At 43.3% G+C, this 11,738-nt stretch overlaps 1 pseudogene across 1 annotated transcript; it reads left to right on the top strand.

The window, feature by feature from the left end:
* The first annotated feature begins 586 nt into the window (after positions 1-586).
* Positions 587-9,399, top strand: LOC311128900 (plexin-C1-like; annotated as a pseudogene). Its single transcript, XR_014615316.1, has 16 exons — positions 587-1,393; positions 1,525-1,665; positions 2,227-2,361; positions 2,453-2,480; positions 2,716-3,076; positions 3,174-3,276; positions 3,495-3,575; positions 3,696-3,734; positions 4,823-4,956; positions 5,150-5,326; positions 5,792-5,893; positions 6,096-6,275; positions 6,589-6,759; positions 6,888-6,978; positions 7,238-7,309; positions 9,335-9,399. The product of XR_014615316.1 is annotated as a plexin-C1-like (transcript).
* The last annotated feature ends 2,339 nt before the right edge of the window (positions 9,400-11,738 follow it).

The raw sequence follows: 11,738 nt of genomic DNA on the forward strand, positions 1-11,738 counted from the left end.
TCGGAGGCATCCGACGCGCCCTGCGCCGCGTCCCCCTGGTCGTCCCCGAGGCCGGAGTCGGCGCACGTCTGGAGCCGCGCGTCAAGGGGGGGGTACTGTCACGGTTTCGGCCGAGGCTGCCTCTCTCCCTTGTTCGGGCAGGCTTCGGCGTTCGTCGTCTCCGGAATTCTAGCTGCCACCGATAGATGTTTCATGTTCGTTTGCTTTTGTCTGTTTGTTTCCACACCTGTTTCTGTTTTACGTAATTAGTGTCCTATAAGTTTCTCGTTGTGTTTGTCTAGTGTTGTGTATGATATTTTCCGTCAGTTGTGTGTATTGCTCGGTTGAGCTTCTCTCCACTACTCTGGAGTATTATCGCACCTGTTTGTGCGCGGTTACATTTTGTCGCACCTGTTTGTGCGCGGTTACATTTTGTCGCACCTGTTTGTGCGCTGTTTCTTTTCGCCGTTGTGCGTAATTTTCGCCTTCGGGCCAAGTTGTCCTTTTTGCCTATGTATGGGCAGTAATACAAGAGATTGGAATATCGTTCTGAGTCCTGCGTTTGATTCCACCATTACACCTACAGCACGCCCTGACAACTGACTACATGACATACGAGATGAGGGCTATTTTCTGGGGGGTTCTCCTCGCCTGTGTGGAATGGGTTCGGGGCCAGGAGACTCAGACATTTGATAGAGACGTCCGCGACTTTGCCATTGTTGACAGCTCGGTATACGTCGTTACCGATGACCGACTCTACCAGTTGAACCATGATTTTACCAAAGTTATAAAGCGTGATAATCTGAATTTAGTTGATCCTAACCAAGAAGTACCTCCTGATGAAACTTATCCATTTAAGGTAAACATTTTACTGCCATTCATCAAAAACAAGACCTTGATCATCTGTGGTACCGCAAAATACGGCTTCTGTGAAATACTCGATCTCAACGAAATCTCAAAATCTGTGCATTCCGAGGATATTGAAGTGGGTTCATTGGACCCTGGAGATTCAACCATTGCTTTTATTGTTGATGTCGGGAAGAACTCCTATATTATGGCTGGAAGGTTGCAGAGTCGTAATTCACACATCTACCTGTTCTCGAACGTTCCCAAAGAGCCTCAAGTTCGACTTATTTGGTTCAAGAGCGAGAACAATAAAGCAACTACTTTGAAGTCCCTCGAAGGTAGGACACTCAAATGCTGTGGAAACATGGAACACCGGCGGCTCCTGTCTTCCTCTGTGTTTCCAGGTTCTGGTGGGCCCCATGGGCAGGTGCTCTGGGTAGGTGTGTTCACGGCAGGTAACACAAGCGACCCCATCAACACCATGCTGGCCATCTATGACATCAGCCCCTCAGCAGGGCGTCAACTCGAATACAAAGACCCAGACTTCTGCTATGAATGCTGTGGAGAGGTTGGTGAGATGATGATGATGTTATATATGGTTTATAACCAACACCATAGCAAAGACACTATCAATATTGTTACCCTAATTTCTTAGCAAATGTGTTGAGATTGTCTGTAACACTATGTATGCTGTTCCAGTCATCACCAAAGAGGAACACCAAGGACCTGCAGCCAGTGGCGGAGGTGTTTAAATACAGCTCCATGACATCAGTGTTGGCAGTGAGACACAACTCCTGGCTGGTGTTCTTCATCGGGACAGGAGACGGACAACTCATCAAGGTCTGTGGAACGCATTTATGAGAACTCTTAACACACACACACACACACACACACACTTGCCTCGTAACACCCCTCTCATGTCATTATTTCTCCCTTGAACACACAGATACCCATACAACAGAATTACAGCATTTTCTACCAAACGTGGCTCGCATGAGGGAATTTGAGGTCTAAATTAGCCTGGAGAAACCCCACAGTAACTTTACTAGGCACAATATTCTCCTTCATGCAGTGTTGTCCCTGGAAAGCTTTAATAATCCAGCCAAATCCCCTGTATATTTCTAACAGAAATATCACAGCAATGCAGTACACTCTAACAAACCAGACAGGGATTTGGTCACCACTACACATCAATGATTGTTAACCTATCATGTATCATCATCATCAAATTCATACTATTGTTGACAGAGAGAAATGTGTGCAGTAAACTGACATTTACAACTGCAGTATATGTGATTTCCTAGGGCCATGTTATAAATTATATTGTGGTTTGTTAGTGTGATATGTCACCTCTACAGAGAGAAGTCCATTGTTAAAGTGTTACTTTTTGTCCCGTGTCAGCTTGCTGTAGACAAGGCCTACAAACCTGCCTGTCCCAGAGTGCTCTACAAGTCAGATGACGACCGCAGTGTGTTTCCCAAGATGCACCTGGATCCAGTGGACCGCAAACATGTGTACATGGCACTGAGGAACCAGGTAAGTTCTACTGTACACAGAGACAAATATTATACTGTACAACCATTCTGAAATAGGACCCAGGACATAATATTGTGTGTGTTTGTTCTAGATGATGCGTGTGCCTGTGGCTCAGTGCAGTTTTCCTTTCTAAAATGTACATTTGAATTCTTGTTATGAAGATAAACAGTGCCAGTCATTTCAATGTAATTAAATGAGGACAGTTGTCTGGTTTGTCTGTGTTAATGACATACCTCAGCCCAGGGTTTTTCATACCATATGATCTTGATGACATTTGTTTTGTGGTAGAACATAGAGCTCAATGGGCATTTCCTCTATCACCCAAAGCTTCTTAGAATAAACTTGCCAATATAGATGAAACTTCCTGTGAATATACTTCTATGTCCTGTTTATCAGTATCACCCTAAACCTGCTCATCTTGACCCCTGTTCTAGATGTTCGTTTCAGGATGACTGCCTTCAGCCTTCAGCCTGGATCTCCATCTCTGAGGACTCCCAACAACAGAACATGGTCTCTTACCAGGTGGCGAAGAACAGCAGTGGAGAGAAGATCACACTCACTGTCAAGGTCCACCTGAATGTGAATGGGACAGGAAGTCTCGCCTTCGCCTGTAACTTCCTTACAGGAAGTGGTAATCTGTGTGACAGCACAAGCCCCGCTCCAGCGTTGCCGCAATGCTCCTGTCTGTTCTCCATCGACCAGCTTCCTGCTGAAGGTCAGTAACCTTTCACCTTCTAACTCTCCTGTAGATTTCTCAATGACAAAATGGAGCATCTTGCTTAGAGATTGTTTCCCTGTGTTCTTCCACGTAGGTCTGAATGTCACAGTGAAGATAAGAGTGGGGAAGCAGAACCTTGTTGAGAAACTAATGCTAACTGACTGTTCAGACATCACTGGACCACCTACCTCTGCCCTGTTAGTCAGAAATCCCAAATCTGTCTTGCTACGCCTCAGCACCTTGATATGGCTATGTTTGGACCTACTTGTTTAGACCTACTTCAATATTTACCAAGGTATATGTTTGACAAATTTTATATATTTGTTTTTACATATTTTGCATACATAACAGATAGTACACATGTTTATGATTACATTCACTGTAGTTTTCTTATTCCTTTCTCTGTGTCTCTCAGGTGTTTTCAGTGCATGACAGCTGGATGTAGCTGGATGCTTGCTCCTGGACACCTAGGTCTGCCAACTCAGACCCCATACAGGTATGACACACACTCACACACACACACACCTTCTTCTTTGAGGGTGTTCATCTCGCAACTTCTTCACCCATGTTTGTTCCTGTATCTTGTTTATCAACCCTCTCTCACTTCCTTCCCCAGGACGTGTTCAGACTCAGCCAGTCAGGGATGAACTACTATGTAAGTCCATCATACTGATCACTACTTTTTCCTCTTCATCAGCATCTCTCAGTGGATCGTCTGTCCCTCATAGGGAAGTTTGATCTCCAAACAGGGAACTAGGTGTGTGTGACTCTGAGTTGGCAGACCTAGGTGTCCAGGAGCAAGCATCATTACTCCAGCGACATCCAGCTGTCCTGCACTGAGAACACCTGAGAGACACAGAGATATTCAAAAAATCAAATCTACAGTGAATCTCCTTCTTAACATGTGTACTGTCTCTTACATCTATAAATGTGTTCTAACAAATCTATAACATACAGGATCAAGATCCACCCATTTTATAATTTTAAAATATTTCATTGTGGTGAATATTGTAGTAGGTCTAACCAATACATTCCAAATATAACTGCATCAAGGTGCTGAGGCATAGCATGACAGATCTGGGATTTCTGACTTGCAGGTTAGAGGTAGGTGGTCCAGTGATGTCTGAACAGTCAGTTAGCATCAGTTTCAGAACAGGGAACTAGGTTAGTGTGTGTGCTGAAAATACAGTATCTCAGTTTACCACAACCCATACACTTCCACAAAATGTTTCAGTTTGCTCACACGGTGTGATGTAGACTACATGCATACATACAGTAACTTATCTCAACAACTAAACAACGTTGACATCTGGAGTAACATTGAAAGATATAGTGTCTGTATTCAATATGTTTTTATGTACTTTATTATGCTCCTCTCAGTATGAATTGGATTAGATGTGATGAATATAGCTGTGTGTTTGATGGTTAAATAAGTGTTTGTTCAACAAGTGTATGGGTTGTGGTGAACTCAGATACTATCTGTTTTCTGCACGCACGTGTGGGTAATGGAGCACATGATTGTGCCCAGGGGGCAGTAGTAGTAGATTTCAAACCATCCATCATAATTACATACAGTATATCTACTGTTTTTCCTTGATTAACACTGGTTCATTAAATCAATTAACAGAGCAGATTTAAACCACCAAAACTAAAAAGCAAGCCTAGGGCCACAGAAATATTGAAATTGATTTCGTTTCACTTCTGTCTTTACTCGAAATCTTGTCTGTGCATTCTGTTTGTCAGGAGCCAGTGATCTTCTCCATAGTGCCCAGTGTTCTGTCCTTCCATGGGAGAAACCACGCCCTGATGACTGGGAAGAACCTCGATCAAGTGACTAGGGTTCGCATCCAAGGGCACATGGACTGCAGTCCCAAGGAGTGAGTCAAATTATATTTATAACTGACTTTAAGTTTTCCTGTAGCTCCTCATGTATGTACTCCACCGAAACCCAACTCCAAGGCTATATCACATTGGTTTGTTGGAATAGGAGTTTAGGTGTTAATATTAGCATATTATGGCTTTGGTCTGACCTATAATGACCTGTGTGTTGTGTGTGTTTCGCATGGTCAGGTCTCCTGTGTGGAACCACACTGGGTCCAGTCTGACGTTCCACATCCCCAGTGGAGACAAAGGTTCTGTCAGTGTGTGTGCCGTGCTGCCAGACGGTCGCTGTCTGGGCAAGGCCACTGTCACCTATAGGTCCTTACCGTCCTGCACTGGGCTAACACCAAGCACTACCTGGGCTACGTAAACACACACACACACACACGTAGGTAAGCACATATGCATGCACACCCACCCACACACATACACACATACATATGTCTACCTGTTCAAGCCCACATATCAAATTGCATTTCTATAGCAATTCACACAAGTATAAGATCCAACAACATGGGTTCATCTTTGTGAACAAGCTATACAGAGGTTAAGAAGCATGCCTGTAACTCTTTTCTATAAATGGCTACTGGCTATGGTGTTGTCTGATGGGGAAAGAAAGTGGGCGTGGCAAGCTATTTTTTTGATGGACCATGTCATACTTAATTGATTGTGTAAATGGTTTTGGTGTTCCAACTTTTGCCATGATGCATCTTTGTTTTCCATCTGGATTATTCAAATAATGTGGTTTAGACATGACTACACTTCCCATTAACACTCTACGTATGACCAACAAACCTCCTCTGATTGGTTGATTTCCTATGGGTCCTGCAGTGGGAAAAGGAGGATCATGGTCCTGGGGTCCCAGCTGGAGTTTGTGGAGGGGGTTGTTCATGACCACGCCCATCAGACTATCAGACCAACTACAGCTCAGGGGTAGGCATCTTAACACACTGATTTAATTGATTTCTTGACTAAGCATCATGTCTTCACCAGCTCTCACGTAACCAGTCAGTAACCTAATGTGAACATGCACACTGCCACACCTCACCAAACTTTCACCTTCACACAACACAGAAATCAGTCATAGTGGCCTCAATATCTAAGGTATTCTAATTCATGTTGTTGGTGTTTTTAGTCTCTGTGGTACCACACACCTCCTTTTGAACACATTCACCAGCCAGTCACCTCCACTGTGTCTCTGAGAGTGGCCAATCAGACACTGGCCTGCTCATCACAGCTCACCTACCATCCCGACCCAGAATTCACCAGGTACACTGCAATCAAGACAGGAAACGACCTGCGTGTCACCATTGAGGTATACACACATGCGGCAGGTAGCTTAGTGGGTAAGAGCGTTGTGCCAGTAACCGAAAGGTCGCTGGTTCTAATCCCCGAGCCGACTAGGTGAAAAATCTGTCGATGTGCCCTTAAGCAAGGCACTTAACCCTAATTGCTCCTGTAAGTCGCTCTGGATAAGAGCGTCTGCTAAATGACTAAAATGTAAAAAATGTAATGCACATGCATGGAGGCACGGATACACACGCATATGTACTTAGTATGCACACACACTCTCTCCTCTCTCTCTCTCTCATTCATTCACTCACACACTATATTTCTTTTTTATTCAGAAAAGGGCTGACAAGTTGGACATCACCACAGCAGAGATCTCAGTGTTGGGTGTTCAGGAGGAGAACCAGTATGTAGAGTGTGTCCTGGACCCCAACGAGACGAGCAACAGGACTGACTCTGTCATCTGTGAGATAAAGAACACTCCCAGCACTAACATCAAGTCACTGAGGGTAAAACATCTTATTCAGATGAATCCATAAAGTACCTCTACCCACCCTCCCTTTTATTAGTTTCTCTGGAACACTGTCCTTGGAAATGGTGAACAATAATCATTTATTATGTTGTCTTTGTTCATCAGATAAGAGTTGGCACAATAAACCTTGATTCAACACACACTGTACTGCCAAGCCTCTTTCTGCTTATAGCCATCATCATTATAGTCATCGTTGGTAAGTATTCCTTAATTCAGCTTCATTCTTATGGTTTTCTGTAGCTTTTATATTTGGTTACTTATGTAAGATATACTATTGAATAAGGCTCCTAGTTTTAGGTATGGTGTGGTCTATGGGTGTGTGCCTGTGTGGGTGGGTGTGTGTTGTGATGTCCTCGGCACTAACTTCACGCGCCTCCTTTTGCCACTCACCACAGCTGTCCCCACTCTGCTGATTAGCACCACTACACTATTTAAGCAACAGTTTTTCCCTCCAGTATTCCTTATCCTGCTGGGGATTGCAATGGCCAACCTTATTTTTCAATTCCTTGAGCTGCATGACTGACAACGTGAGTACCTTTTTATTTTGGGGAGAATATGTAATGATGTTAATATTTAAGATCTTTTGCGTTTGTCAAGTTGTCAAGTTTGTATGCTGCTGTCATTTTCCTTAGTACATTTTCACTTCGTTTTGGTTGTTTCAGATTATTTTGTGAAATGAATGGTAAATTATGTAATGTGTCATGTTGGAGTCACTTTTTTTTTTGTAAATAAGAATAGAATGTTTCTAAACACTTCTACATTAATGTGGATGCTACCATGATTACGGATAATCCTGAATGAATCGTGGATAATGATGAGGGAGAAAGTTATAGACTCACAAATACACAACATGACCAAAGGTATGTGGACACCTGCTCATCGAACATCTCATTCCAAAATAATAGACATGAATATGGAGTTGGTCCCCCCTTTACTGCTATAACAGCCTCCACTCTTCTGGGAAGGCTTTTCACTACATGTTGGAATATTGCTGCAGGGACTTGCTTCCATTCAGCCACGAGCATTAGTGAAGTCGGGCACTGACGTTGGGCGATAAGGCCTGGCTCGCAGTCTGCGTTCCAATTCATCCCAAAGGTGTTCGATGGGGTTGAGGTCAGGGCTCTGTGCAGGCCAGTCAAGTTCTTCCTCACCGATCTCGACAAACCATTTCTGTATGGACCTCGCTTTGTGCACGGGGACATTGTCATGCTGAAACAGGAAAGGTCCTTCCCCAAACAGTTGTCACAAAGTTGGAAGCACAGAATCGTCTAGAATGTCATTGTATGCTGTAGTAGCGTTAAGATTTTCCTTCACTGGAACTAAGGGGCCTAGCCCGAACCATGAGAAACAGCCCCAGACCATTATTCTTCCACCAAACTTTACAGTTGGCGCTATGCATTCGGGCAGGTAGCGTTCTCCTGGCATCTGCCAAACCCAGATTAGTCTGTCAGACTGCCAGATGGTGACGCGTGATTCATCACTCCAGAGAACGCGTTTCCAGAGTCCAATGGCGGCGAGCTTTACAACACTCCAGCTGACGCTTGGCTTTGCGGCTGCTCGGCCATGGTAACCCATTTCATGAAGCTTCAGACGAACAGGTCTTGTGCTGACGTTGCTTCCAGAGGCAGTTTGGAACTCGGGAGTGAGTTTTGCAACCGAGGACAGATTATTTTTATGCGCTTCAGCACTCTGCAGTTTGTGTGGTCTACGACTTTGCGGCTGAGATGTTGTTGCTTCTAGACGTTTCCACTTCACAATAACAGCACTTACAGTTGATCGGGGCAGCTCTAGCAGGGCAGAAATTTGACAAACTGACTTGTTGGAAAGGTGGCATCCTATGACGGTGCCACGTTGAAAGTCACTGAGCTCTTCAGTAAGGCCATTCTACTGCCAATGTTTGTCTATGGAGATTGCATGGCTGTGTGCTTGATTCTTATACACCTGTCAGCAACGGGTGTGGCTGAAATAGCCGAATCCACTAACTTGAAGGGGTGTCCACATACTTTTGTGTGTATATATAGTGTATCATTCCCCCAAGACATGCTAACCTCTCACTCTTTTACGATAACAGGGGAGGCTAGCATTTTTGGGGGGTAAGATATTTGTGCGTCTAACTTTCTCACTCATAATTATTCACGAATCATTCAGGATTATGGTAGCATTCACATTCATGTAGAAGTGTGCTTGATGCAGTCATTGAGTGCTATGAATATGGGAACAAATACTTAACTTTTTACTACTTTAATTCACGTGAATTTTTCCCAATACCTTTGGTCCCCTAAAATGGGAGGGGACGATGTACAGAAAATACTGTAATTTCTGAACGGTTCACCCGATATGGATGGAAATACCCTCAAATGAAAGCTGACAGTCTGCACTTTAACCTCAGTCATTTTCCGATTTTTAAATCCAAACATTTGAAGTATAGAGCAAAAAGAAGAGAAAATGCTTCACTGTCCCTATTACTGAGGGCAGTGTATATCCTTAGTTTGTTAGTTTTGTTGATTATTTTCAGTTTATTCCCCCTTTTGCTTGATATAATGTGCTATTAGGTCTGGAAGGAACCTGCATTATCTGAGGTCAACAGACTGTCCTTTGAGGCTTTGCAAGTTTGTTGGCAAGGTGGTTGATCTTACTCCAGTGTAAATCGCCTTCTCCATCATTATTTTTGGATCAAAGATGTCTTAAATGTTTTGAAATTGGAGAAAATAAAATGTAGTCTACGGTGAACCTCTTGTAAATTCTACAAAATGTCAGCCTTCCTGTACTTGCTGTCATTCCTCCCCACTCAACAGTTAACTGCCTGCACTTGTTTTGCCTGTAATTTATATTGTTTGTATTATCCTGACTTAATATAAGACTGTGTGCCACTATCATATGTACCTTTTTGTTTTACCATGTTACCATATGTTTTTATGTATAAAATAACATGCCTATTCTAAATCAATTGCTGTTTGCATTAAAACTGAAGAAGGTTTCCTCTGTGATTCCCTCATTCATTTTGTGCTATTTGTATATTCATGTAGCCTACATAGTGCATAAGGCTAATTTGAGAAAATAATATTGCCATCCTTCAATGTGTGAATCAATCAGACCAATCGAACTGTTGTCTAAACATGGTACAAGATGTGAAACTTGATTGGTAGCAGGTGAAACTTGTCGACCAGAGTCTGAGTCAGTTGGCATAAGCCTTAAAGCCCAAACTGTACAAATGCCCAATCAAGCACTTTCCCTTACATCCAGGTATTTGTCCCTATAGGACATATCAACTCAGTGGCCTTGTGGTTAGTGTCTGCCCTGAGATTGGAAGGTTGGGAGTTTGATCCCTGTCTGAGTCATACTAAAGACACTCATAATGAATGAGATCGCTTGGGAAGGCCCTGCGATAGACTAGAGTCCTGTCCAGGGGGTGTACATGTACATCAAGCTGCCTCACGCTACAGAAACAGGAGATCCTGCTCCTATGAGTTGTTCCAGCTCTCCAAAGCTAAGGCTTGTGCAAGGCTACTTATAGGCCCTTGTGGAGAGTTGGCCCACCGTGAGCTCTATGACCCCCAATCTAGAGAGAGCTGAGCGGGATGCCGTGGGCCCATTCTCAACATTGAGTCCTGTATCAAGCGTCGCAGACAGTGGCGGCTCCTGAAAAAATTCTCAGGAGGGGCAATTTTTCTGATGATTTAGGTGACCTACACACATTTAAAAAAAAGATATGTCCAGCAACAACATGAAGACAGGGGCAGCATATAAGTCAATACCAGAAGCATTTATTGACTGATCTCAAAAGTGTTGGCTTACCAGGGTTGGTGGAGCCCTCAGTTTCATCTTTGCCTCGCAAAGCTAACTCAAACACTCCGCAAAACTTCACACACTGGATTAGCCGGCTGAGGATGTGGCGGTTCTTGCTAATGTCGTAGTAAATATATTTGTTATAGTGAATATGGAATATGATATGTTGAGTAAAATGTTGTGCTAAGATCTATTTAGGTCAGGAGCTGGTTATAAGTTCTGTTCCTATCCAATAACAATGGACAAAAGGGTCCTATCTTGTCAGCCTTGTCAGCAGGTGGCCAAGGACAACACCCACGCCATAGGCCTCTCAGTTCTTCCAACTCACGAGTTCTTGCTCTGAGGACACACACACACACAAACACACACACACACACACACACATCATCACTGTTAAACACACACACACACATCATCACTGTTAAACACACACACACACACACACAAAAATCCCCTCTCTTAGGCTGAACATTTGAAGACAGAGAACCCGACTCAGAGCCAATGCAACAGTGACAGTAGCCTGGAGGTGACCTCGCCCAACTCATCAGAACCAATCAGAAGATCAGAACTACTAGATTGAACCTACTTCATTTATTGCATAAAATGTCTGCACACAATGTTTCGGGGCTCTCTTCAGATAATAATAATAATAATAATAATAATATGCCATTTAGCAGACGCTTTTATCCAAAGCGACTTACAGTCATGCGTGCATACATTTTTGTGTATGGGTGGTCCCGGGGATCGAACCCACTACCTTGGCGTTACAAGCACCATGCTCTACCAGCTGAGCTACAGAAAGTGGATACTCATGGATGCGCATTGCAATTGTAAAATGTCAACACAATTGGAGACACCACGTCATTTTTGGAGACATGTTATTGACAGTAAACTATTGTAGATGCGACTGCTAACTAAATAAAACATTTTAGCTGGCTAGCTAATCATCTTAGCTAAATGTGGGGCAAACAATTCAGTTATTTACCGTTAATTTGAGGGATTGGGGTGAAAGAAATCGAGTTACATAGTGATACTTTACGATATACTGTATTGACAATATCGCAATATTTTAGCGCTAGTTGGCTGTACCTGCACCAAAACACCATTATTGTTCCTTCATAGCTTGTTCTCAATCTTTTCACATTGGGAGCCAATTAGTTTTCAGCACTT

This window comes from Coregonus lavaretus (genome assembly GCF_964263955.1).
Source record: "Coregonus lavaretus genome assembly, chromosome: 5".
NCBI classification, from domain to species: Eukaryota; Metazoa; Chordata; class Actinopteri; order Salmoniformes; family Salmonidae; genus Coregonus; species Coregonus lavaretus.